Here is a 13,564-nt window from a genome sequence, read left to right as displayed (position 1 = left end):
CCACGGGGACAGCCAAATGGAAAACCGGAGCCCAGTGCGGATGTGGACCGCGTGTGTGTGAGAACCCGCGTCTTCAGCCCTGGCCTCCCGCTCTCGACTTAGAAGTCCTCCTCCTCTCCTTCGGCCTGGGCTTCACGCCCCGCCGGCAGTGACCCTCCCTGTGCCGGATCCCGGCCGCTCACCACTGGATGATGCCTCGGTGCAGGCCGCGGCCACCCGCAGGGGAGGCCGGCACCGCCTCCGCCATGGCTCGGGCCGGCTGCAGCCGGGCAGAGAGCAGGCGGGCGGGCGGGCGGGCGGCACCGGTCTCTCCGCTGTGTTTACTTTAGAGCTGGAGCACGCGGGGGACGCGCGGGGAGCCCTGTTGTATCCATGGAGGAGGATGCTGGGCCCACGCCCTCACCCAGAGGCCTGAAAGACACCCCAACCCACCCGGCCCTGGCCAACTTTGGACCAACGGGTCAAGCCAGGAAACAAGAAAGGCCAAGGCACGTGCTTCAAACCAGGTCACTCGTGTTTAATCATCAAGGGTCCTCGACTGGACTACACTTGGAAATTATTTGGTTATTTTGGCACGTTTGAAAAATACTAATCTGCAAGCCGTGCCTCCTTCCCTAAAGGTGTTCAGTAACACTGGCCCCGATGGGGGTGGGGCATGGGGAGGGGAGTTGACCTGGAAAAAGCCACTCTCTGGATGAGACTGTGTTACAGTGAAAAGCTGAAAACACCCTGGCCTCGGGGTTTAGAATCCCACGGAGGGGGACTCTAGGTGAGGCCAGTGTGCAGCTTCAGGGGGCTGCTGCTGTCACTTGGTCCCCAGAGCTGTCCAGGCCAAGGCCTTTCTTGCCTTGCAGAGCCAAGTGTGTTTGGGACGCTGCTTTGTGATTGCTGCCTCAGTGGCTCACTGCTTTCTTGGGGAAAGAGGCTGTTGTATTCAGTGATGCTCCACAGGCATGCGGTGCCGCCCAGCAAGAGCCCAGCACTGGCTGCCCATTGCTGTCTCCTAAGGATGCCTCAATCTAGGTGAAAAAGGAGATTTGACAATCATCATAACACAATATCAAAGCTCTACTTAAAAACAAGTGGAGGACTTGGACAGGCCATTCTCCAGAGCAGACACACAAGTGTCCACTAAACACCCGAAGAGATGCTCGGCTAATGTTACACATTAAGGAGATGCAAGCCCAGGCCGTGCCCACTGGAATGACTCTTTAAAATAGCAAAAGATGATGAAGATGTAGAGAAATTGGGACCCTTGTTTCCTGCTGGTGGGGATGTAAAGTAGAGCAGTTGCTATGGGAAACCATACGGCCAGTCCTCTAACCATGGACTTACCAAATGAGCGAGTAGTGCCCAATTCTAGACGCACACCCAGAGAATTGGAAAGTGAGCACTGAAGGATGTGCTGCCGAATTCACAGCCTCCATGGAGATGCCATCTGAGTGTCCATGGATAGACAAATAGGTTAAGAACATGTGGTCTATCTAAACCATGGGCTAGTATTCATTCATTAGAAGTAATTATTCTGACCCATGCTACAGTGTGAAAGGGTTTTAAAATAGTTACACTCATTGAGGAAAACCCCAAAGGTTGATATTATTTATGTGAGGTTCACCTAGCAATAAAACTCATAGAGACAGAAAAATAGATGGTAGTTACCTAGGGGTAGTTGTAGAGGGTGTTACATAGGGAATTCATGTCTATCAGTGTAGAGTTTCAGTCTAGCATGATGAAACTCTAGAGATAGATGATCGTTACACAACAATGTCAATGGACTTAATGTTACTGAGTTGTGCAATTAAAAAGGGGTAAAATACGATATATACTGTATATACTTTGAAACAATCTACCCCCAAACACCTATTTGAAAGCCACTTCTGAAAGCAGGACAGAAATTCTTTAAGCACATGAAAGTGCCAACTGCCTCCTACATTTGGGCACAATTTTGGGCTGTGGCAGCCTCCCTTCCATGGGAACACCGTCATCACAGGTAATGTTCCAGTTCCAAAGCTGCAATTACAGGACACCCAAGGAGGACCCTTTACTGTGAGTTGTGACTAGCATTGGAGCTGATACAGGATGGCATCTGGGCCTTCTTGGGGATGCTGCACCACACTGGGGTGAATTCAGCCTTGTCTTGAAGCAGGGAGAATCTATAGGGCTGGATGGGGGGTTGGTTTGAAATAACCCAGTCAACAAGCAACATCACAAGTGATACCACTGCCAATTTATCTTCTTAGAGCTCCATTTTGTTGTTGTTGTTGTTGTTGTTTAGGAAAGGCTGATTTAAAAAGCCATCTGTAGGGACAAGTGGCCTTGCATCATGTTCTTGGAGTCAGGGGCTGAGAGGAACACTCTTCCTGCCTCTGGAAAGCATCCCTCACAGTAGGGAAGGCCAGGTGTATGTGTAGGTAAGAAGCAGGCTGGAATGCTGATCTCAAGCTCATCTAGGAGAAACAGCTGAATGGGGGAAGGGGAGTAAAATTCCAACTTCACTGAAAAATTAGCAACAGAAAAAACACATAGATGAAGTGCTGGGAAGGGCTCTGCAAGGAAGCTGTCTCAGAGTCAGCTGTCTTCCTCTAGTTGATTCTCCAAGTGCTGGTAGGTCATTTGTTGCCTCAACAGGAGCACCATGGTTCTCTGCTGTGCTTTGTCCAAGGCCTTAGATGCTGGGCTTTCTGCAGTGAGACAGGTGGCTCCTGCTCATGGGTTCAGGGAAGCAGGGCATGGCTTCCTTCCCATCTGTCTTAGAGTTTTATTGCTGTAAAGAGACACCATGACCACAGCAACACCTATAAAGGAAAACATTTAACTGGGGCTGGCTTACAGTTTTCAGAGGTTCAGTCCATTATCATCATGGTAGGAAGCATGGTGGCATGGAGGGGATCAGCAGGCAGCAGGAAGTGAACTGGTTTGAACTTCTGAGACCTCAAAACCCACCCGTTAGTGACACACTTCCTCCAAAAAGGCCACACCCACTCCAACAAGGACACACCTCCTAATGGTGCCACTCCCTTTGGACCAAGTATTCAAACACATGAGTCTATGGAGGCCATTTCTATTCAAACAACCACACCATCCTGCAGGCTGCTTTGTCAGCCAGCTCCTATCCACTCAGGCAATGTCTGTCCCCAGAGCCTAGATAGAACCAAGGCATGTGTCTGTTTGTCATTCCAGGTATTGTTACCCCACTTTGATTTTGTGATATTTGCATGTTCATCAAGCACCAGTAAGTTCCTGGCAAGAGGTTGGACTTTGGAAATACAAGTGACACCATGACCCTTGGGTTGACTACAGGCCTGCTAGTTGTTACTTCCTGTGATAGATGCTACTAAATGCGAACATTACCTCATTTTAGCCCAAAGCTATTGAGGCCTGTTGATTAGAGGACTCTAGAAATGAGGCCACAGGGTCAATTTCACACTGCTACACCCTAAGGGCCTATTAATTTCAGATGCCACCTGTGTTCTTATATGATCAAACATGTTACAGATTCAAACTTTGGTTACAGTGCTAGTACAGTGACATTCTTAGAAGATTTATCCTCAGCTCATGCCTTCTTAATGGACTAAATGTGCTAAAGGACACTTACCTTTGCACATGACTTTTTAGCAGAAGAATATTTATGGCTTTTATTAGAGTCAAATGTATACCTACCTAGGTGCTAAGTAAAAGTAGGTCTACAAGCCATTTTCATTTCAAAGGAAGATTCACAGCAACTGACATAAGGAAAACTTTGTCTTGCAGCCGAAGGGACAGCCTGACCCATGCCTATAACTCATACTAGAAAAGCCCCATCTCTGACTCCAGCCCAGCACCTTCACCCTAATGTTTTATACCACGGCAGTGAAAATAAATCTGTAATGTTTCTATCCCAGGGTATTTCAGTTCCATAAGCTGCATCTTAATGCACACAATGCCTTTCCTCTTCCCACTGAGAATGCCTCTCCTTACAGCTAAACCGACTTTTTTTTCCTCTTTCAGGCTAATTGGTTTCTAGATTATCCAATTAGTCTCAATTCACCTTCTAAGGGGGCACCAGCTGTGCTTTATCCTTGCACAAAGCCACCTCTGATGATCCTGGGTGCTTAATTTTGTTCGATTCTTGCAATTATTCACGTTCTGTGGACGGACCCAGGTGTCTCCAGGCAATGATAGGTTTTTAAATAAAGCTAATGAGTAGGTGGAATGCAGTGGGCCAGAAATTCACAAGGAAGCAGGCAACTAACTGCACAAAGGGGCCACTGCGGAGAATGGCCAACTTTCACTGTCCGTCTGGGCCTACAAGACACTAGTTAAGCCAGCAGGCTGCAGACTTTCAAATTAGATTGAAGTAAAACACTCCCCTTGGAAAGAGTCAAAATCACTCCTGCATGTTACAGTCTCATTGGTCTGCATTTACCTGTTGAGTAGCTGGGTGTTGTTTCAATTGGAAGCAATAGGAATACTGAAAATCTAACAACATCCCCTCCTCCCCATGGGGGCCTCACTCTGTAGCCCAGGCTATCTTGGAACTCCTGGGCTCAAGGGATCTCTGCCTCAGTCTCCTAAGTATGTAGGCCTATTCAGGCAGACATAACAGGATGTCTGGCTCCCTGCCATTCTTAATCTGGGGCATCATAGAGACATCCATTTGCCATAGAAGTCTCTTTTCCTTCTCCAGTTCCCATAGGCCATTTGGAAAGCTGGCTATGTGTGGTGTAACATTATCTGTGGATGAACTCAGAGAATGCGCCCAATGAGAAGAAGCTGCCTTCATTTTTCACAGAGTACAGAGCCCATTAGGATTCAGAGCATGACGTATTTGAACTCTGGAACACTGGAAGAGGAAGGCTGACAGAAAATCAGGCAAAATGAAAATGGGAAGCAGTTTCCTTTGCCTCACAGGACTTGCATGTTGTTGCATAAGAACTATCAAATAAAGGAGGCAATTAGGTACCGTTTCAATCGTAACTGCCCACAAAAGCACATCTTTGCCTACTTTGTTAAGTAACTTTTAAAAGAATGGGTGAACACAGAAACAGCTGACCTGAACATGGGGGAACCCTTGCTCCCCAGACTGATAGCTTGGATACCAGCATGGGACTGATCCAGACCCCAGGAACATGGGTTTCTGTGAGGAAACCTCAGAAATCTATGGACCTTCTGTAGTAGTTCAGCACTTATCCCTAGCATAGGTGTGGACTTTGGGAGCCCGTTCCATATAGAGGAATACTCCCTGAGCCAAGACACACAGGGGTGGGCCTAGGCCCTATCCCAAAGGATACGAAAGACTCTGATGACACCCTATGGAAGGCCTCACCATCCAGGGGGAGCAGAAAGGATATGTGATAGGTAGGGTTTCAGTTGGGGGGCAGATAGGGGAGGACAGGAGGGAGAAGGGAACTGGGATTGTCATGTAAAATAATCCTGTTTCTAATTCAAATAAAAAAAAGTTGGAAAAAAAGAATGGGTGAAAAACACACTAAATAATTACTTTAGATGTGTGTAAATACTCCTTTATAGGGTTTTAAGGGTGTGGAGATTATTCTGTAAAGTGATAGCACTGAGCATCACTCATCTTCATCTTCCCTTACACTCTGATAGCTCTTTGGTATGAAAACAGGCAAACAGCTGCTTGTTCCCATCATTTTGCACGGAATCATTCCCCCATATTGACCCTACCGTGAAATGAATTTTACTGAAGCATCTCTAAACCATACATGTGTTTGAGATAGCTTCATGTGGGTCATGTGATGCTCCTGCTAATTACCCACTGGGATTCCCCAGTAGAAGGAAGCCGGAAGGAAGCATTATTTACAAGGGCATCTGCTTGAGCTTTGCTGGAGAACAATGGTAAACACATCCCAGTGGATGTCTGCAGATGGTAACAATAAAGCAGACTTTAGAAGCCTGCCTTCATAAATGCTGCCAATGCTAAGACCTCCCCCCCCCAAGCCCAAGATGTAAACATAGGTTGAATCTCTTTACTGAATGGTGGGACCAGGAGAATTTCTGATTTCAGATTTATTTATTATTTATTATTATTTTATCTTGAGGACAGAGGTCTAGTCCAAGCACAAAATTTATTTATATTTCAAACACACCATAGACAGTCTGGGGTTGATTGTAAGTGGTTATACCTGGGTGTGTAAAAGGCCTCCTATCACTGCTTGGAAAGTTTTGGCTGTGGCTCCTTTCAGATTTCTGGTGTTTGGACTAGGTGCGCTCAGCTCGTATGGTCAAGGTCATCTTTAAAATACAGTTTTCACACCTTACAGCTGTGCCAAGCTCCTAAGAAGGTGTGCAGAGCCTTTGTCATGGGCAAGCAGCTAGACCTCTCCACCTGCCTCCACCACTCCAGACTGCTCAGCATTAGCACAGGTCTCAAAACTTTGCCCAGAGAAGCTGGGGTGAGAGGCCACAGGAAGCCAGCTGGGAGACCAGGACAGGCCCAAGAGTTCTCTGGCTCCATGTAGTCCAGCTGTTCCTCCTGAAGGACTTCATGGTTTCTCTGTCTCCCCCCCCCCCCACTACCATTCCACCTGAGCTAGTTTGAGCAAGTTTGCTTTCCTTTTTAAATGGACAAACTTCTAATAGCTGTCATTTGTCCTCTAAAGGGAAGGTTCTGGGTTACTCCCACACTAGCCCTGAGGTATAGAGCAGGGAATCACTTCCCAGGAAACTCCTGTGTACAGTTTGTGTGCTGGGGATGGGAGACCCCAGTAAAGGTGTGCTGCAGGGTTTATGGTATCCATGGTAACTGCCATCTTTCCTAAAGACACAAGAGTAAAAATATGGCTACCCTAGCATGCTTCAAAAATAATATATTAGGTACTAGCTAAAGGTCCAGAGGTCATGTAGCCCAGGATCAGAGGGATTCTAGAGGGTACAGTTGGACCACAGGGGTCCATAATGACACAGACTGTGCAGGAGTAAATCTGAGATGAGAGGAAGGTGGGGACTAAGGACCAACCATGCCCAGTCATAAGGGTGGCCCTGGTTGCCACTGAAGCAAGCATCACCCAAAAGGACAAGGAAGCCTTGGAAGAAATACATATAAGTACAACTGCCTGGGGCAGTGCCTGCATGTGCCTGTCACCTCCATAGGGCCTTGATCTTTGAATTACAGTTGCCCTCGACACATGCAGATCTAGCCAACATGCTTAAGAATATCTAGGGGAAATTAAACACAAATAATCTCCATAGATAGGAGGTAGTGTGCTTGGGCTGGAATCAGAAGTGGATAGCGTCTTCAAAGGCCTTCAGCAATCCATGTCTGTAAGATAGACCGCAGTCCCCAAACATCATGACCCCAAAACAGTACTATCAGGTAACAGGTGAGCCTGAGGTGGACATTTGCCTTTCAAACCATCACACCTGCTGTAGTTTGAATGCACCTCTTCCAAACTTGATGTTGAAACTCAATGCTTGTGATGGGGGTATTAAGAAATGTGGCCTTTGTGGCAATGATTATCTTACCCTCATGAATGCTGGTGTCTTAAGAGTCACTAGCTTTGTCCTTTATGTGTCTCTATCTTCTTATTCTTCTGTGACACACAAATACAGTCTTCAATATCTCATCTTGGGGGCTGCAGAGCTGCTCAGTGGTTAAGAGCACTGGCTACTCTTCCAGAGGTCCTGAGTTCAATTCCCAGCAAACCACATAATAGCTCACAGTCACCTGTAATGGGCTCAGCTGCCCTCATCTAGCATGCAGGGATCCATGCAGATGGAGCACTCATACCTAAAAAAATATACAAATAAAATAAAATAAAATAAAAAGCCATCTTGGAAGCAAAGCCAGTGTTCTCACCAGATTCAAATATCCTGATCCCTTGGCCTTGGATTCCTCATCCTCCAGAACTGTGAAAAACACATTTGTATTGTTTATAAGCTACACACAGAGGCCGGTACTTTGTTGCAGTAACAGAGACGGGTTAAGACAAGGTCTGCCTCTTGCTTCTCCCTCCCTCTTTCCCTCCTCTTCTACCCTCACTTGCCACATCTAGAGAAGAGGAAGTCCTGGTGTCCCCTACAGGTGTAGCATCTCTGGCTTTGGCTATATAGAAACATTTCTAGTCCTTGGGACGCTAGGTCTGAGTGGCAAGCAAGGTTAAAGTTGCATTATTTAGCCCTGTTTTACGGTGCCACCGTGGGATCGAGAGTCCCTTTTGTAGATTCTTGGTCCTCTGGGTAAAAGAACCTAAAACAGACACAGAAGGGAGCTGGAGGACAGAGAGACAAAACAACAGGGCAGGCAAGCTTGCAATGCTCACAGCTCGGAGGAGGGAGATAGAAGGAAAGGGACAGGGAAGGGGAAGTGACTTCTGTGTTAGAAGTCATGAGATTCCAGTTCAGCAGCTGCATTGAGGGAGGAAGGCTGTAGGGTCCGTACGTACACATCTCATTCCGGGGGCTCTTTTCTTCCACTGCCTTATCTTGCCCCTAAATCACCACACTGTGTGGTATTGTCTGGTATTGTACTGTGCACCCTACCATACCATACTGTATCACATCATATTGCATCATGTCACGTTATGCAACCACATCCTATTACACTGTATTCACACTATGGCATGCCATATCATATTTACCGAAACGGATCACATCATACCGTGTGTCATATATCCTATTTCTTTGCACATTTTTTTCTGTGTGTTGCAAAACAAGATTCCCCTTTTCACAGGGTAAGGGTCTTATCTCCAAAGAGCCAGCCTCAACGGGAGGCACGTGTTTACATTAGTAGAGGGTGTTACTGACCACCGGCTGTGCCTTGTGTAAAGGGCATTTTCCCTCTCACTTGTGGCTGGGAGTGCCCACACACTGATAGTCATTTGTCCTGAGTTGGCTAGGAAGCAGTTGGCTGCAGAGGGTTCTCTCTTCCTGCCTCGAATTCTGAGTCACCATTAGACAAAGACACATCCGATGGCTTTCTTCTCAGCCGGCATGGAAGCCCATGTTTCAGGGTTTTGACACACACTCCGAAGCCCTAACATACTTAGCACAAAGGACTACCTTGGCTCTGGGAGTTTATTTTACTATTATTATTTTTAAACCAAGAGTAAGATAACAACTTTGCAGTGAGTCTGACTATACCCTCTCAGGGAATAGGCTGGATCACAGAGTGTGGGGTTAAAGACTTTTTTACTCCTTCACCCGGCATGCAATTGACCAACTTTGGCATTGTCATCCTCCTGCAGTCCAGCCAAGGCCTCACCTGGCCTCCTCACTCTCCAGGCAGGCTTTCCTGGTGGTGGTTACCCAGGGGTTCTGGGAGGCTGGAGTTCTCGGTGTCCTCTCTTGTTGTCTCCACTTCCCTATCCTTCCCAGCTCTCATCATTCCTAGGGATGGGTGATGAGGATCAGAAAATAACGTGAATGCTGAATTGAGTGCTCCGTGATATGACTGCCATTGCTACCCTGTCACAGTTACTCAAGATGCTCATCTAACGCTAAGGCTAGGATGAGGCTCCACCATAGAGCTCATGCTTAGCCTGGTGACCTGCTTTCATCCTTAATGCCAAAACAGACACTCATGAAACACTTAACATGCCAGCCGACCTGTGGAATAGGCATTTTATATATTTTACTTTTTGGACAGGCTCTCACTATGTAGCCCAGGTTGGCCTCAAACTCAAGGTCCATCCTCCCACCCTAGCCTGTCAGTGATAGGAATGTAGGCATGCACTTCCATGCATGGGTTCCTGGGTTTGGATGTTTCTATTGATTTTTAAATGGGAGGGATCCTGGTAAATGAAAGCAGTTTGCTCAAGATGTATCATTTCATCATTTCAATTTATGTTGTAACTAAATCTGCACCATCACTCACATTTCTTTAACCTCTGGATCCTCAGTTTACCAAAAAATAAAAACAATGACATGACTACCCACTCTAGGATTTTGGTTTTGTTTCTGTTTTTTGCCTTTCCATAATGTCAGATATTCACATAGAAGTTGCTCAGATTCGAACTTTTGCTTCTTCAGCCTCCTCTCATCTCCTTCTGGGTTCCCTGAGGCTGAGAACCCGCAGGTCCTTGAGGAGCTACACATTTGCATGCTCTGGCCTTTGCATAAACTGCCCTTTCTGCCCAGTATGGCTTCTCTTTCTCCGAGTTTGCTGGTGCCCACACGGCTCACCTAATCACCCTTTGTGCTGAAAGCCTTCCCAGATGTTCCCAGTCTACCCAGCCCCCTGCTCATGTGAGTCAATGCATTACACAGGTAGGACTCTGACACACGCCTTGTCCTGCTTACCAGTGACAAGGACCAGCCTGGTACTGTGTGTGCCTAGTTAATGTTTATTGCATGGCTGAAGAAAAGAGAACCATCTCCCACACAGAAGTGATAGTACTGGAAGCTGTGTTTCTTCAAGGCACTGTTTTGTTGTTGTTGTTGTTTGTGGAGGTGGTGGTGGTGGTGTGGTGTGTGTGTGTGTGTGTGTGTGCGTGTGCTTTTTGCTCTAACATCATGGCTTCTGTTTCTTAGGGTGGGAGTAGTACTTTTGTTTGGAGCCACCAGGAGCTGACACTTGTCACTTGAACTTCCTGACTTTGTTGGTTCTGCCAGGCAAACAGAGGCCTCTGCATTTGATTTCCTCTGTAAGGAAGAAAAACAAAACAAAACAAAAGTCTCCATTTATCACGGGACTCACCACAGGAAAGCTTGCACAATGGCTCCCAAGATCCCTTGCTTTGGAAAGCTGTCTCGGGCCGGCTGAGGAAGAGAGTTCCTCAAATCCAACAAAGGTCGCTTGTCTTCCTGGAGAAAGCCTCTCTGCCAGGAGACATTTACAGTGCAGCGGATGGCTCAGGGGCTCTGGGGACCTGCAAGCCAGTCAGGGAAGGAAGGCTTTGGGTCCCCTGGAGAACAGAGGCATTTTACTGGGGTCATTGGACAATGGTAGCTATGAATTACGACTTCTCTGGATAATACACATGTTTGAAAACACTGTGAGGTCATCAAATGTTTAGGAGGAAGCCAGAAGTCCCCAGGAACTCCAGACTCAGTGAGATAAACATCTGCCTCATCTTGCTTTACCCTCCCCCATCTCCCCTTACCCCTCCCTCTTCCATAGTCAGTGAGAAGTACCTGTTATGGCCACACCCACAGTCCCCAACCATTGGACCATCTGATGTCTGTCTGTATTGGTTAACCATAGTGATTTCTTAACAAAATTTTAAGAACTTTCCTCTACCCTTTTGGATTAACTTAATATTTTTTATCACTTCATTTGGAAAAAATCCTTGAGTTGACTGGCAGTAATAACCCGTTTCTCTGCTATTAATAATTATTAGAGAAACTACAGCATAAACTGTTATGTCTAAATCAGTACACCAGCCTCGCACAGACAGTGGACATACATAAACACTCACATAATCACCCTATTTGCTTTTCCTCCTGCCTAGGTGGAGACCCCATGGTTTCCATCCTTCTCCAGCCCCAGCATCAACAATAAAGCTCTGGTACAGGTTACCTATCTGGTCGATTTTCTTCTATTGTTGCTTCTCTTTTATGGTAGTCCTCCATCTAGCCTTGCTCTCCTAATACCTAAAACTCATCCTTTAGGACTGACCAAATGGATAATCCATTCTTGGAAAACCTAGTTTTTGTTTCTAAGTGTGTTTACCCTGATTTAACAATTCCCCGGTGACATTTGCTACCTTCAGCAGGGCTCCACCATCTTCTCTCTCCCCTGGTTGACACAGAAGTCTAGTATCTGCTTAAGGGTAGTGTGTGTTGTTGTTATCCCCCCCCCTCTCTCTCTCTCTCTCTCTCTCTCTCTCTCGCTCTCTCTCTCCTCAAGACAGGGTTTCTCTCTGTAACAGCCCTAGCTATCCTGAAATTCACTTTGTAGATCAGGCTGGCCTCAAACTCACAGACATCCACCTGGTTTTGTCTCCCTAGTGCTGGCATGAAAGGCATGCGACACCATCCCCAGCTCCCCTTGTTCTTTTAATAGTGTGAGCTGCCTGTGTTGTTCTCCAGGTTCACAATAATGGGATCCCGGGTTTATTTCTTACACTTTGTCTAGTTTGGTAACGGTTAGATTTCTTCAATCTTATAGCTTAGAGTCTTATTTCAGTTGTAAGAAATTCTCAGCTACTCCAAATAGCTCCCCTGTCCTTTTGGAGCAGTTGCTGAGTGACAGTAGATGCTTGTTTCTGCCTTCCACATCTTCAAGTCTCCTTCCATGTATTTACCCTATGCTGTTTAACACATAGATTTTAATTTTCTTTGTGTTTTTCGATGGTAGGAGTTCCGTTTGGTCAGTATCCATGCCTGCTGTATCACAAGCCACTAGTGGTACTCAGCTGTAATCCCAGTACTCAGTATTCTGAAATGGGAGGATTTTGAGTTATAGGGTAGCCTGGGCTAAATAACAGATCTGTTCCTTATTTCCTGAAAATATGAGCTTTATGTTTTGTTTTTTAAAGGACTTCCTCACATATTGTTTTAGATTCTGCCAGAGAACTGAACTGGGAGGTGTTTACAGTTGGGTTTCTCTCATTACCATCTCACTGCTCCTTGTACACATTGTCTGGGTACCTCTCATACTTGTTTGGTCTAGCTGTTTTGGCCACTGCTCTTGACAATTTGTCTTGGGGGCCGTATCTTAGATGGAAGATGTACTTTCCCCCTGGAGAGGATCTGTGTTTTTTTCCTTCAGCAGTCTTAGGACCTGATGAGTACAGGAGATGTTTAATTTCAAAACCTGAACTTTCTGGACCACCCAGAAAATGTGGCTGTGGTCTGCCAGTGCACACAGAGCCTGGTTTGTGGTCATGATTCTGTAGAGGAAGCTTGATTTTTCCATGCCTTGCTCGATATTGATTGAATGTTCCTTAAAGTCTTTTTGATGGAAGTTTACTTAAGGAATGGCCATTTGTTGAATTTAGCTTTGGGGAGGGAGGGCCCCAGGGGACCAAGGCCACTCTGATCATGTCCAGTCTTGATTTTTATCCACTGTCCTGTGAAGCCAGATTTTTGGTGTCTCCAAAATTACCAGTGTTAGGATTCCACTCACCCACTTAGAATTTTGGTTTGGTAGTTCCTTACTCTCATGTCAGTTCTGCGATCTTCAACATATTTTTTTAAAAAACATCTCATATGTTAGTTTTTATTGACTTTCAGTAAAGAATACTATTTTTCTGTCTTTATTGAGAGTAATGACATTTCTCCATTAAACTGGACAGCATTGTGTGGTAGTTGAATGAGGTATTCCCCATAAGTCCCTGACATTTAAATAGCTGGTGGTACTTTGAGGAGAATCTTGGGAGGGTGTGACCTTTTTGGAGGAAGTATGCCACTGTGGGTGATCTTTGTTTGAGGTTTCTAAAGACTGCCACCATTCCGAGGGTTCTCTCAGCTCCCAGCATAGGATTGGAAATGTGAGCTCTCACCTGCCATTCCCGCTGCCATGCATGCCTGTTGCCATGCTCCCCCTCTGTAGCTGTAACCCCAACTAAACCCTTTTTCTATAAAGTTGCCTCGGTTATGATGTTTTATCACAGCAATGGGAAAGTAACTAAGACTCAGCAGCTTACATTAGTTGTCATTTTTGGAATAAACTCAACTTGGC

General features: G+C 46.1%; 1 long non-coding RNA gene across 1 annotated transcript; it reads right to left on the bottom strand.

Annotated features, from left to right (window-relative positions):
• Positions 1 to 516: 516 nt before the first annotated feature.
• On the bottom strand, positions 517 to 8,486 carry LOC118239744. The gene is made up of 3 exons (XR_004772606.1): positions 8,385 to 8,486; positions 7,465 to 7,729; positions 517 to 2,795 (listed from the first exon to the last, which is right to left on the bottom strand). It is a non-coding gene; the product is annotated as an uncharacterized LOC118239744 (long non-coding RNA).
• Positions 8,487 to 13,564: the final 5,078 nt, after the last annotated feature.

Source organism: Cricetulus griseus (assembly GCF_003668045.3).
Source record: "Cricetulus griseus strain 17A/GY chromosome 1 unlocalized genomic scaffold, alternate assembly CriGri-PICRH-1.0 chr1_1, whole genome shotgun sequence".
In the NCBI taxonomy this organism is placed as follows: domain Eukaryota; kingdom Metazoa; phylum Chordata; class Mammalia; order Rodentia; family Cricetidae; genus Cricetulus; species Cricetulus griseus.
Note: the sequence above shows the minus strand (reverse complement) of the source record. Positions and strands in the feature narration are given on the sequence as shown.